Genomic DNA, 14,006 nt, shown 5'->3' on the forward strand with positions numbered 1-14,006 from the left:
CTAACATGAAAATACCAGTTACAACATTTTATAGGATTATTTTAATATATCTATATGGAGAAACACAAGACCTATAATTACACAATTGTTTTTATCCTAATATAGCCACTTGTTCTGAAGTTTTCAGATTGTTTCAAAGAAACTGAAACATCTGGAGATCATGAAGTTTATAGGAGGAGGAAAGAGGAGAAGAACTTTCGTGATCAAACTAGAGTTTTAACTGAAATTAGTTAAAAGAAACTTGGGAATTTTTCATGATCATGGAGAAGACTTTTATTTTTAAAATGGGAGGGGGGAATTTAAATATCCTTCCCTCTCTCCTGGCACACAGGGGTTTCCACAGGGGCCATCTTCTCACTAGATCACTGATATGACATACCAAGTACAGTTTGAGTATTTATCATGCCTCAAATTGATACAAATCTGATGAAACTGAGATAGAAAATTATGTTTAAGTGTCTCTAAATAAATCAAAGATTGTGTGTATGTGTGTACATCTATGGCTTAGGAACAGCAACAGCATAGCAATGACCTGTAACATCATGTTTCTACAAAATGAAAAATGACTCTTAGTCACCATTACATGAAAATCTGTAGAACGTAGGCACTTTTAGGACAGATACTATCACAGTATCTCATACACAGCTGACACATGTTTGTTCAATGTTAAATGAAAAAAACAAAAATAAATAAAAATGCTTACCCTTTTCTAAGTGCAATTCTTTCAAATCTTTTATGGCTCCAGACTTTACCCTTATATATTACTGGAGAGGGATGAAGTTTTTGAGGGGAGGTAAGGAAGTTCTTTGAATATGGATTAATTTTAAAATATTTTCTCAATATAGGCTTGACCTTAGTTAACCACTCTCTAGAGAAAGAGAGGGGTGCATGAGTCATGTATACCCAATAAGAGAACTGATGTTGCTAGAATAGTGTTGAGAGCAGGTTTGGTGTCCAGTGTCCATTGGCCTCTCCACTAGTTTCCCAGATCAGCACCAATGAGAGGGGTGTTAGCAAAAAATCCAACCAGAAGGTTAAGATGGGGATGAATCCAGGATCTGGAAGGCCTAGCTTTGCGGTCCTGCAACTTTTGAGAGTTCCTTGGAAAGCAAGGATATGAAATCAGTTGATACTTAAAGAAATTAATTCAGGCTAGTCATTGGATGGAAAAATACTGAAGCTGAAATTAAAGTACTTTGGCCACTTAAGAAGATGGGACTCACTGGAAAACACCCTGATGTTAGGAAGGATGGAAGGTAAAAGAAGAAGGGGATGGCAGATGATAACATGGATTGATAGTGTTATGAAAGCAATGAACATAAGCTTGGACAGATTTCAAGAAACAGTGGAGGACAGAAGGGCCTGGCATGCTATAGTCCCATGGGGTCAAGAAAAAATGGACATAATCGAATGACAGTGCTGGAGTGGTTTGCCATTTTCTTCTCCAGCTCATTTTACAGATGAAGAAATTGAGGCAAACCGGGTTAAATGACTTACCCAGGATCACACACTTAGTAAGGGTCTGAGACCACATTTGAACTCAGGAAATGAATCTTGGCTCCAGCTCTGGCACTCTATCCACTCTGCCACTTAGCTGCTACATGATAGCTTTTTCTTAAGTCTTTAGTTTAAAACATATAAAATACTTTTACCCTTCATGGAAAACATTGCATGCTAATGTCTTGACCACAATCTTACATTTCCATACAGAGCTAATCCCTCAGGTAAAATGCACATGCATTCAGTTAATTCCCATACCAGGTAGTTTTGTTCCTAACTACCTCACAATAGATATTATTATATTTAATGAAGTGAAGTGTGAGTTATTATCTGTGCTCCATTACCCCTGTCAACCTAATACAAATTTATCAGCTCCTTATGTAGTCCTCAAAGTTTCCTTTGGATTGAATGACAGTCAAAATGCTGCCATGACTATCAGTGAACAACAGGTCACCAGAGACTCATTTTCTACCCTGCTTCCAAAGAAAGGAAAAGATACGTTGAATTTTGGTGTTTTTCTGACTTTTATTTCCATTTTCAACCATTCCATGTCACTCTGATCATTCCCAGCTTACCCACTAGAACTCACACTCCTGCCCCTCGGACCCTGGGCTCTGATAATGTAATTCTCCTTATTCGTGAGCTATAATGTTTACTTTGCTTGGAACCCAACCACCATGGCACTTTCTAGCTCTTTCCAAACCATGTTGGAATGTGTACACTTTCTCCTCCTCACCACACTTTCCCCAGAAATTTCTCCTTTGTTGTTGTTGTTAACCTTCATTAGACTGTAAGCTCCTCGAAGGTTAAGGACTGTCCTCTGAGGATCAGATGAGATGATTTTTGTAAAGCAATTGGTACTAGGCACTTGACCACAGCTTGTTCCCTTCCCTTCCCTTCCTTTCTCTTATTGCTTGATTATATTTGTATACTCATTGAGTAGCACAGCGCTTGGCACATGGTAATTTCCAAACTATGCTTTTTCCTCTGTTTATTGAATGACGACCTATGTTTTTTTACATTCTTATGTACAGTTTCCAATTTCAGCCCAGGGCAAAAAGCCAAAAGGTTTCAAAAAGAAGGCCATTTTTATAACCCTCATGAATGTTTTTACCTTTCTGCGACTTTTCAAAAATGTCATCTATTAAATAATACCTCATTTCAGTGTCCCCCATTTTTACCAAGAACTTGAAAACGATACTTACAATGATGATGATGATGATGATGATGATGATAAGTAATATTTCTAAAGCACTTCATGTTTGCAAAGTGCTTTACAATCATTATTTCATCTGATTCTCCCACAGGCACTGTTATTATCCCCATCTTGACAGATGAGAGGAAGATAGAGGTTAAATGACTTGCCCAGGGTCACACAGCTAGGAAGTTATCTGACAGCAGATTTGAACTTAAGTATTCCAGACTCCATGTCTAACACTCTACCCACCATGCCACCCAGATGGAAAGGATATTTGCTATGCAGTGAGAGGACCTGAGTTTAAATCAAACCTTCCATACTTACTGCCTCTGTGATCATGGATAAGTCACTTAACCTCCCTAATTCTGTTTTCTTACCTGTAAAATGAAAGTATTGGGGAAAAATGGCTTCTGATGTCCCTCCTAGCTTTAGTTCTATGATTCTTTCTTCTCTACCTCAAACAACCCTCATCTTTTCCTATTTTCTCTTTCTTTATTACCTTCATAGAAGACTCACTTTTGACCCTGAATGATCTATCACTTTGATAATTCTTATATTTGATGACTATTGATTATATCGAATTATTATTCTATTTGAATCTCTTTCTTATTCATGAGTCCTTTTCCCAATCATGGAATAACCTCCCCCACCCCTTCATCTCCACCAACTGGAATCCTTTCCATCCTTCAAGACCCATCCAAAATGCTACCTCATCCTTGCAGGTTACCCTACTTTCCCTGTTAAATAAAATGTTACTTCCCTCCTCATAATTCTCCTAGCACTTAGTACTGCTCTCCAGCAATTACCATGCTGTAGTTTTGCATTTTTATGTTACATAAAATGTGGTTAATAAGCATTAGTTGGATGGGGAAAAATGAATGGAAATGAATATTACTGGAATGCATGATCCATGGGGACAGCAAGCATTATTATTTATCTGTGTCTCTTTCAACAGTATCAACAGGTATAACTGCTCTTCATGGAATCACAATAATATTAGAGTTGAAAAGGAACTCTGAGATGATCTAGGAAAATCTGTTTCTGAATAGGAGTCCCCAAAACAAGATCTCAAAATAGTTACCCAACTGGAATCAGACGTTCTCTAGTGACAGAATCTCACAGCTAAGTGAAACAACTCATACTTTGGAACACCTTAAATTATTAAGACATTTTAATTTATGGCAAGCAAAGTCTGCCATTTTGCAGCTTCCACCCATAGCTTCCATTACAGCCTTGTCCTCTGGGATCCTGCAAAGTAAGTCTAAACTTTCCTCTGACCACATAACAATCATCCAAGCACTTGAAGACAGCCCTCCTACTTTCCAAAGGCTTTTCTCTTCCAGATGAATGGTCCCTTATTTCTTCAACCAGATTCCAAAAGACAGAATCTCCTGACTTCCTAACCATCATGATCACTTTCTTCTGTACACACTCCAGTTTTTCTATGTCTGTTCTGAAATATGGCACACAAAATCAAACACAAATATTTTAGTTATGTTCTTATCAGGGAAGATACGAAAAGGACTATCACATCCCTTGTTTCGGACATTATGCATCACAAGATAATTAACCCAAGATAATATGATAAAATAATATGTACATATGTATATGCACATATATCTTCATTTTTATATTACCTTTATTTTTCAATATATCCCTGCCCCCACCAATGCATTGTTCACGTATATAATTTCTATACCTATAGTCCCCCACCTATGCAAAGAAGGGAGGAAAGGATGCTACACTCTTATTAACGCATTCTGCAATTTTTTTTAGCTTTTTGAATCTATATCATGTTACTGTCTCTTAATGAGTTTGAAAACTAATAAAACTTTCTGTTGATCTCCACAACAACCTGTAGGGAAGATGTTATTAACATCCTCATTTCATAGATGAGGGGACTGTGAATGAGAGAGGTTAAGCCCGTTGGCCAAGGCCACATAGTGCCTGAAGCATAAATAGAATTCAGAACATCTTGACTTGATGTCCAGCATTCTTTTTTTTTTACTTATTTATTTAGTATTTCATTTTTCCCCAATTACATGTAAAGAAGTACAGCATTCTATAAATTACTCTATCAATGACAGCTTAATTGATTCAGAGAATGTAAATCTATATCATACCACATTCTCATGATTTTGTGATTTTCTCTACCAGCCAGGAGGAAGAGTAAAGAAGACTGACAGTGGGAATTACTGAGGATTGAGCTTATAGGGCAGAAATCGAAAAAGTAGTAAACAACTCCAGGGCAGAGGAGATCATATCTTTGAAATACCTGATTGTGAATAGAAGGAATGAACATATTGAATAAGAATATTAAATTGGGTATAATGTGATCTTATATAATTTTTAATTTTTCTTTGTCCCTTCCTAGACCCAACATACTATAAGTTTTTTGAAGAAGTACTACATTTATGAAAGTTACATCGATGCCATAGGCAGGAATACAAATGTTTAATTTTCTTTAGTAATGACATTACCACCATTATCTACATCAATCTGTAAGACCTGTAATTTTACAATCAATTACATATTAAAATCTATTTAAAGGTAAAAAAAAGAACGAATTGTTTTACTACTCTGTAATTTACTATTTCTGTAGTATCTCTGCTCTGAGGTATAATTTCATCTAAGGCATAAAAAAACAGTGCTATACATAGGCATGGAACAAAATGAGTTGAAGTAATTTAATATTCAAATAATCATCATTATTTCAAGAGTTAGAAACATCAAACATAACACCATGCCCTCTGTGATTATAATATATTTGTGGGAAAGTGATAAAAATATATGTTTTTCCTTGTAGAGTGTATAGTAGCTAATGTGCTCTTTTAAAATCATGCCTGAAAATAGCTAATGGGAAAACAGAATTACTTTCTACTATTGATATTTAGAGACTACAAAACATATGGGCCTTTTCCCATCAAATCCCTTCAATTCAGATTTTTTTTAAAGATAAAGAACCCTAAGGAAAACTGAATTGCTATAGTATGAGAGACTTTAACATTCAACAAAGTATAGGTCAAGGGTCCTTCAGAAAGAGTTAAGAAAAAAAAATTGTCATAGGTTCTTTTGGCAGTCTCATGATGCCTATGGATTGCTTCACAAAATAATATTTTTAAATAATTGAAAAAATGCTAAATTTCAGTTAGAGGTTAGTGGAAATTAAATCTATCCCACAATCCCCTTGAGGAAGAAGGGGGCAGGCAGGGAGATCCATGCATCCTTCTGATCAATGTGTTTGCTTTCTATGAGAGAAGGTCATGTGTAAGAGAATGGAAGAAATCATTAGGGAGAGAATGTTAGGCATTTATGGGGTAATATTTCTTGCTGTGGGGGCAGTCATGGCATCCTTCAAACCACACACCACAGAGGGGATTCCTACTTCTTCATGTGTGAGACAACTTTGTTTACATGTTCTATATTTGTATCCTTATCACTTAACACAGTCCCTGGTATATAGTAAACAATTAAAACATGCTTGTTGATTGACTGATGCAATTTTTTTCAGACTGAGTCCATTTTGTTGACTTTCATACTTGAGCCTAGAGTATCAGAAACTTACAGAAGAAAACCTCCACGGGTTTAACTAGAAGGATGGGGAGAAGGGGAAGAGTGACTCCCCTTCAACTACATGGATATGAAACAGGCTTCTTCAGGTTGGTTCTATTCTCCCAGGTTTCAAAAAGGGTCACTCTTAAAAAAAAGAGGGGGCAGCTAGGTGGCACAGTGAGTAGAGCACCGGACCTGGAGTCAGGAGGACCTGAGTTCAAAATCCAGCCTCAGACACTTGACACTTACTAGCTGGGTGATCTTGGGCAAGTCACTTAACCCCAATTGCCTTGCCTTCCCCCCTCCAAAAAAAAAAGAAGCTGAATATATGGTGCAGTGGAAGAAGCTTTATCTCTCTACCTGTGTGACCCTGGACAAGTTACTTAAACTCCACAGGCCTCAATTTCCCCATCTATACAAAATGAGGGGGTGGGACAAGATCATCTCTGAGGTCCTTTGCAGCTCTAGATCTATGATCTTATCATCTCTACCCATGGGAATCAAAGCAAGAGGCCCTAGTTTGGTTCTCTGCAACTTTTGTAAGCATCTTCTTAAAACATGCCAGAAAGTCTCATGGCCAAAATATAACCTTCTGGTAAGTATTTTTCTACTCAAAATGAACAATGTCTGCTTCAAACAGACCTTTGTCTCCTTTGCAGGGCATGTTGTTCTAACCTGTGGAAGGGAAAACTGAGTGGGCTCTATTCCGTAAAATATGTTTAATCCCTACTCCTAAAATTCTGGTTATTACAATCAATGGTCATGCTTACATGTCCTCTATTATGTGGCATTATAGCAAGTAGCTTGATGGAATGGTTGGTGCCTGGCCTTAGCCAAATGCCTCATGTCAAATGTCAAACCAGACCGAAGTGTCCTATTTAGGTGGGAATTCTCTTTTGTGATACTGTCTTCCACGCAAAAGTATTGTTCATACAATGCAAACTGAATTACAGTATATGCTCAAGGCTACACCTGGTCCTGCCACTTTTGACAAAGAGCTTCAATTATACCTTAGAAATGAGAGACCTGCAATTTGAAAGGCTTTTACAAGAATTATGCTTTCCTTTGTGAGGGAAAAATAAATTTCTGAGGCAAGCCTGGAGCTCAGGTGCTCTGGCTCCAGCCCAATGTTTTACTAGTTGACTAAGGTAAATGTGGATGTCACTTTCACCTACGCCTATTTCTAAAGGACTTTTTCCTAGATCTGGATATTTTGCAGTCTAAAGAGAGCATACTAGAACAAAGTAACGCTACAAAATTGTCTTTTCTGAACAACAGCAAAGAGACAGATACAACACTACAAATTTAAATACAAGTCAACTGGCCGTTTTCCAGTGAATGCAACCATAGCTACTTGAATTCTTGAAAAATTAAGCATTTGCTCTGTCCCCTCTCCAATTTGAATACTTACATAAGCTAGGCATTGTTCATTGCAGAACTGTTTGCATCACAATTAATTATAAAAAAGTATATGTAAAAACATGATTATATTAAATAGGACATTGTGTGTGTGTGTGTGTGTGTGTGTGTGTGTTTTTAAAAAATGTTAGCACGACTGATGTATGCATGGAACTCGGTGTGTACGTGTATGTATTCACATACTTAGCAATACTTTAAAACAAAAATCTAAACATTAACTTAAATTATAAGCTAAATTTAAAAAGAAACATGAAAGAGAAGGAGGAGGAAGATAATGGCTGGACAAGAGAGTTATGGAAGGTTCTTATAAGGGTATTGAAGAATTGCCTCATATATATTTATGTTAAGGAATAATAGAATGATTATGACAATTAGATGCAAAAGGGGATGCAAAAAAAGTGTTAGGCCTAGAACAAGTAAGATTTAAGGAAAACAAGGATCTTAATGAAAATCTGAACCACTCAGATGTGAGATATGTTGCCCTGGGAGATAGTGATTTCTTTCTCTCTTGAAGTCTTCAATCAAAGACCAGATGGTCATTGTATGTTGCCTCATGTGTATTGAGAAGTAGGCTCTTGTTCAGGTATGGGTGAAATGAGATGGCCTCTGAAATTCTTTGCACTTTTGAGATTCTCTAATTCTATGCCCTGCAGCTTTGGCCCTCACACTGTCTTGGGCTGAGGAGGTCTGTGTACCAGATGCACCATTGGGAACATAAAGAAAGACGATGGAAATTTGGGGGCAAGTGGGGAGGAGAAAGCAAGTTGTGAAAATGTTTGTAGGTGAATAAATCTTTGAACCCATCCATAGAGCTACAGAAATGTAAATGCTGGTATCCTGTGGGATTTGTAGCTTCCTGAGAAAATTGCACTGCTGCAAATCGTACCATGCTATCTAACTAAATCCAAACAGGTGCCTCAATTAAAAAAAAATTCAAGCATATTTCTTATGAACACTATTTGTGCCTCCTAGATTGTAAGAGAAAACAGTTCTTACTTTCTCTCTTTTTTAAATCTGTAGGCCTCATGCTACCTTTCATGGTGATGGCTGGGTATTTAAAGAAGGGTGCCTTTTTATACTAGACAAAAACCTTTTAAGTTTTGCTTTACCTGATTCTTTGTCAGAGAAAGCAACTAAGCAAGAAAAATATGAAACTATATTTTAAAACTAAGCATATTAAAATAGCTTCATGCTTTGGCACATCTTATGACATTATGAAAATGTATGCCCCCCCAAATTTAAACAAATCGACATTGTTTTGAACTCAATGCTGAAGTCTATTCACTGAATCACAGATTATAAAGTCTCATCTTGGAAGGACCTTGGAAGTAATCTTATCTAACTTCTCACTTATCCAAGCAAGAGATCTGTGATAGATCTGGGGTGGTTATTAGTAATACGAAGAAGATGAGGAAGAAAAGATAATGATAGAGGGCACCAATTTAGTAGACTAGTTGGGTAACATTGAACATGTGACCAGCACCAATAGGTTCAATCTGGTTAGGAGTGCCTAGCCACCATTTAAACCCAGCCACAAGAACCACTAGGCCAGAATGAGTGTTACAATGAGGCCATTCCCAAATCAGGTTATTTTGAGAGTAATTTGTAAGGTTCATGGAGGCAGTCCATGATTACTAAATGAAGTTAAGTCACCTCTGAGCCATTCTGGACTTAGTTTCATAGTGTAGCACCCCAGTGGGGATAATCTACCTATCTGAAGTAGCTATTTTGGAGTATGTCCACAGAGAGATAGTCTATGCTGCAGGTATATTGAAGACTCCCTTCCTCTTAAAATAGCCACTTAGAGCTCGTATTTTACAAGTATCGTGATTTCATGGTGAGATTTGAAATCCAACAAACAAAATAATAGAAATAAAGCCAGAAGTCCCAGAATTTCAGAATTGCAAAAGACCTTATCAACCACCGTATCTAACCTATATATGAAAAAAAAATCCTTCTGCAAGATGTGGTCATATAAACTTTGCAAGAAGAGTTCCATGGAAGGTAAATTTGCCACCTTCAGAGACAGCCCATTTCTCTTTTGGATTGCTCTAAATATTAGAAAAAATTTTGATTTTCCCCTCTGATGTTGATTTACCTGCAACTTCCCCCCACTGCTGCACTGGTTCAGCCCTGTGAAGCAAAACAAAAGAAGTCTAAACCCTTTTTTTCACATAACAATCTTTCAAAGACTTGAAAACTGTCATTGTGCCCTCCTAAGTCTTTTATTCTCTGGGATAAACATCCCTAGCTCTTTAACCTAATTTTTCTTTGTTCCGAACTCAAGGATCCCTTTGCTGCTTCAAGTCTCTTTTTTCCAATCTCTTCTCCACATAGCATCTAAAATTACATTCCTATTATTGTCCTATAAGAAATGATGATCAGGATGATTTCAGAAAAACCTGGAAAGATTTACATGAACTGATACAAAGAGCACAATCAGGAGGACATTGGACACAGTAACAGCAACACTGTAAGAGGAAGAATTGTGAATGATTTACCTATTCTTAGCAATACGATGATCCAAGGCAATCCCAAAGTACTTATGATGAAAAATGCTATCCGCCTCCAAAGAAAGAACTGATATCTGAATATAGTCTGAAGCATACAAATTTTTCACTTCCTTCCTTCTTCCCTCCCTCCTTTCCTTCCTTTTTTTTCAAGTTTTCTTGTAAAAAGTGAATAAAATGGAACAGTTTTGCATGATTACACATGTATAACCTATATTAGGTTGCTTACCATCTCAGGGAGTGGGTAAGGGAGGAAGGGAGGGAGGGAAGAAGTAAAAAATATTAATATAAAAAGGGAGAATTCAGAATTCAAAACTTTAAAAAATGAATGTTAAATTTTTTTACATATAATTGGGGGAAAACAAAATATTATGAAAAAATTTTTACAAATGAAGTTATATTCCTAAAGCACAGGCCTGACCATTTCACTCCCAGTTCATTGAGTTCTAATGGCTCCTTCTTTCCTCTAGATAAAAGGCAAATTTCTCTTGATATTTAAGGCCTTTTGCAGCATAACTCCAATCTACCTTTCCAGGCTTACTGCATCATGCTCTGCTTTACATCATCCGCACTTTATACAAATTAGACTGTGGGCTATTCCTGGTTCACAATATTCCATGACCTATATCTATGCCTGGGATGCAACCCTCCTTGTCTCTGTCTCACAGATTCCCTGGTTTCCTACTAAACTAAATTCAGTGTCATCTTTTATAGCAAGTTATTCTTTTCCCCCAGGTGCTAGTGCCTTCTTTCCTAGAAATTACTTTGCTTCGACTTTGTATATGTTTTGTATTATTTATGTCTCTCTATCATTTCCCCAGACAGCATAAACTCTTGAAGTCCAGAACAGATTTCTTTTTGTCTTTATGTTTTTTAGAACTAGCACAGTGCTTGGCACAATAAAAAAGGAGGCCGGTTAAATGATCCTGCTTATTAGTCAAAATAAAGTTGTTGGGTTTTTTTTCTGTATCAAGAATCATTGTTAGAAATTCATCTCCTTTCTCTAATATACCGCCAAATTCTGTAAACAAGCTAAAAGGCAAATAGAACTTTTACAAGCAATTCATGTCAGCATTAATTATATTGGCCTACAAAAATGGTAAAAAAAATAGTCTAAGTGAATTGACTATGGTAAAAAATAATATGATTTTTTTAAATGGTGAAGGGAGCACGTGCAAGAAATGATAATGAAGACACATAGTATTGGGAAGAATTACAAAATCAATAATATGCACTACAAAAGCAATTAGTGGTACAGTGGATAGAGTACTGTCCCTGGAGTCAGGAAGGTCAGAGTTCGAAGGCAGCTTCAGACACTTAGCACCTATGTGATCCTGGGCAAGTCACTTAACCTCTATTTACCTTAGTTTTCTCAACTGTAAAATGAGATTAATAATAGAAATCCCCATATCACACCTCCTTGACAAACACAGGGGTTCCATGATATTTTAGAAAGATGCTGAAATAAGAAAGAACTTTTTAAAAAGTATCATGAAGATTATAATTAAGACAAATCTATCAGGTAAAATCAGAATAGTTTTAAATTGTAAAATACATAAAAATGCATTCAGCTTGCTTCCATTAATTGAGCTCAGGGTTAATCAATAAACTAAATGTAATGAAAATAAATGCATTTTATATGAAAGTATTATTTCTCAAATTGGACTTATCTGAAATGATGAATTCATGGGTTAGAAATCAGGACGTTCAGTTTTCAGCTCTGGATCTGTTGCCACCTGAATGACCCTGAACAAGTCAGGCATTCACTCTGGGCCTCAACTTCCTCATCTAGAAACTGATTATATGAACTCTAAGGTCCCTTTCATTTCCAGCACTATATTTCATTTTAATTTGATTTTAAAATATAATTCTGACATGATATCCTGAATTGATGCAATCATACTCAGAATAAGTTGACACAATTGTATTCACTCCTACATATAGTTATTTCTCATATTCTTAATGAAAACTAGGTTGGGGTAAGCACTACCAGAATTAAAAACACCAGTCTCCACTCCAACTAAAATTGTGCCTTCTGCTGAGACTAATAGCCAATTGTATTTATACTGTTTTACATTTAAAGTGTTCGGAAGTCAAAATGTGTGGCATTTTTTTTCACTTTGCCAATCGCCTGCTGAATCAGTGGCATACTCTCAAGTCAAGAAATCCAAAATGAGACCAAAGCAGTCCTTAAGGATCAAAGAATTTGCCAATTTTCATAATGTAGAAAGAAATCTGTTAAAGATGGTTGTGGGATTTTCACACTGTGAATCTAAACCATCCCATAATAGGGTTTATATTTCATCTAATCAGCAACTTGGAAACTATAAAAAGAGTCCTTAAGTAGCATTGGGGGAAAAAATTAAAATTTGGATTGTAATATGCAAAGCCCTTCCTTCCCCTACATATGTTCCAGTAAAATAAAGCTTCTGAGTCTCGTAAAGAATTCCTCCTGAAAAAAAAGAATAAAGCAGTCTTTCCAAATTATGTCTTAGATGCAGGAAACATAAAATAAAAAGCCTCAAGAAAAGAAATAAGGGCCCTTGGGAATCCTGCGTCCAGAGTATTTGTCAAAGTTGAGGCATTTTGCAAATTATATGTGAGTGAATGCTCTCAATTCATCTTCTGAAGATAACCTTTTTTTGTCTACTGGGCATCACAAAAAATGGATTTGAAAATCTACAATATGCCTTTTGAGAGAGATTTGCAGACAGCACTTTATCAATCCAATTGAAAATGTAAAGATTCCATTTTCATCTATGTTCTACTTAAAAACAGTTCCACAACAGAGGAGCACTAATAAGAATCCCATCAAGACGCCCATGTACGCGTTTTCAGATCTGAAGCTGTCTAAGTCACCCTTATGGAATTGAACTCATTGGGGATTTCACAAGGCATCATCATCATCATCATCTTCATCACCATCATCATCTTCACCGTCATCATCATCGTCACCATCATAATACTTTTGTGAAGGGTGAGACTAGACAAAATTTTTGATAGTCTGAAAGGTAAAACGCTACCATACTTAGCCCTAACACTTGAAAAAATATATTTGCTTACACATTTTATTGGTCATAAAACATATGTAAGTGAAATGCTACACTAATGATTAATTATTACAGAGTCTGAAATGACCCAAAATGTTCACAGATATCATAAGATCATAGCAGGTAATTTCAAGAAGTGATGTAAAAGTAATGAGGCAGCGAGGTGCCGTGGATAGAATGCTGGGCTTGGAATCAGGAACACTGGAGTGTAAATCTAACCTAAAACGTGTTCTAGCTGTGTTACTCTGGGCAAATCACTTAACCTCTATTTCCCTCAGTTTTCTTAACTATAAAATGGGGATAGCAGAGCCTGTCTCATAGGGCTCTATAAAAATTCTTATTCCTTTCCCTTCTCTCTCAAAAGATAATAGCTTGAACCCATATGCATTCATCCATGCATGTTGAGATGATTATCCTCCTTGATGGTTCAGCTCATGTCTCTCCTCTTTCACAAAGCTCTTCCCTAATGCTTTACAAACCTTAAAATACTATATGATTATCACTCATTAGGGTCCATCTCTCACATCCTAAACACCTTGTATACAGTAGGCACTTCATTAATATCTCCTAGGTTAAAGTGCTGAATAGCAAGGATGCATTGCAAACTTGACCAAAAGAGATAACAGTTAATTAGAAGATGACACAGCATAAAAGAAAAAATATATGCAAAGCTCAGAAAATATTCTGTGATGTTTCAGGCAATGCTTGCCTTTAAAATTTCATCTTTATGTAAATGCTGCTGCTGAGGTTTATTCAATATATTCAATACATAGCCAG

At 36.4% G+C, this 14,006-nt stretch overlaps 1 protein-coding gene across 3 annotated transcripts in view; it reads right to left on the reverse strand.

Annotated features, from left to right (window-relative positions):
* Positions 1 to 14,006, reverse strand: part of TMTC2 (transmembrane O-mannosyltransferase targeting cadherins 2) — a 534,931-nt gene that overhangs the window by 153,102 nt on the left and 367,823 nt on the right. The gene's annotated exons all lie outside the window — the stretch shown is intronic.

The sequence above is a fragment of the Trichosurus vulpecula genome, chromosome 5 (genome assembly GCF_011100635.1).
Source record: "Trichosurus vulpecula isolate mTriVul1 chromosome 5, mTriVul1.pri, whole genome shotgun sequence".
In the NCBI taxonomy this organism is placed as follows: domain Eukaryota; kingdom Metazoa; phylum Chordata; class Mammalia; order Diprotodontia; family Phalangeridae; genus Trichosurus; species Trichosurus vulpecula.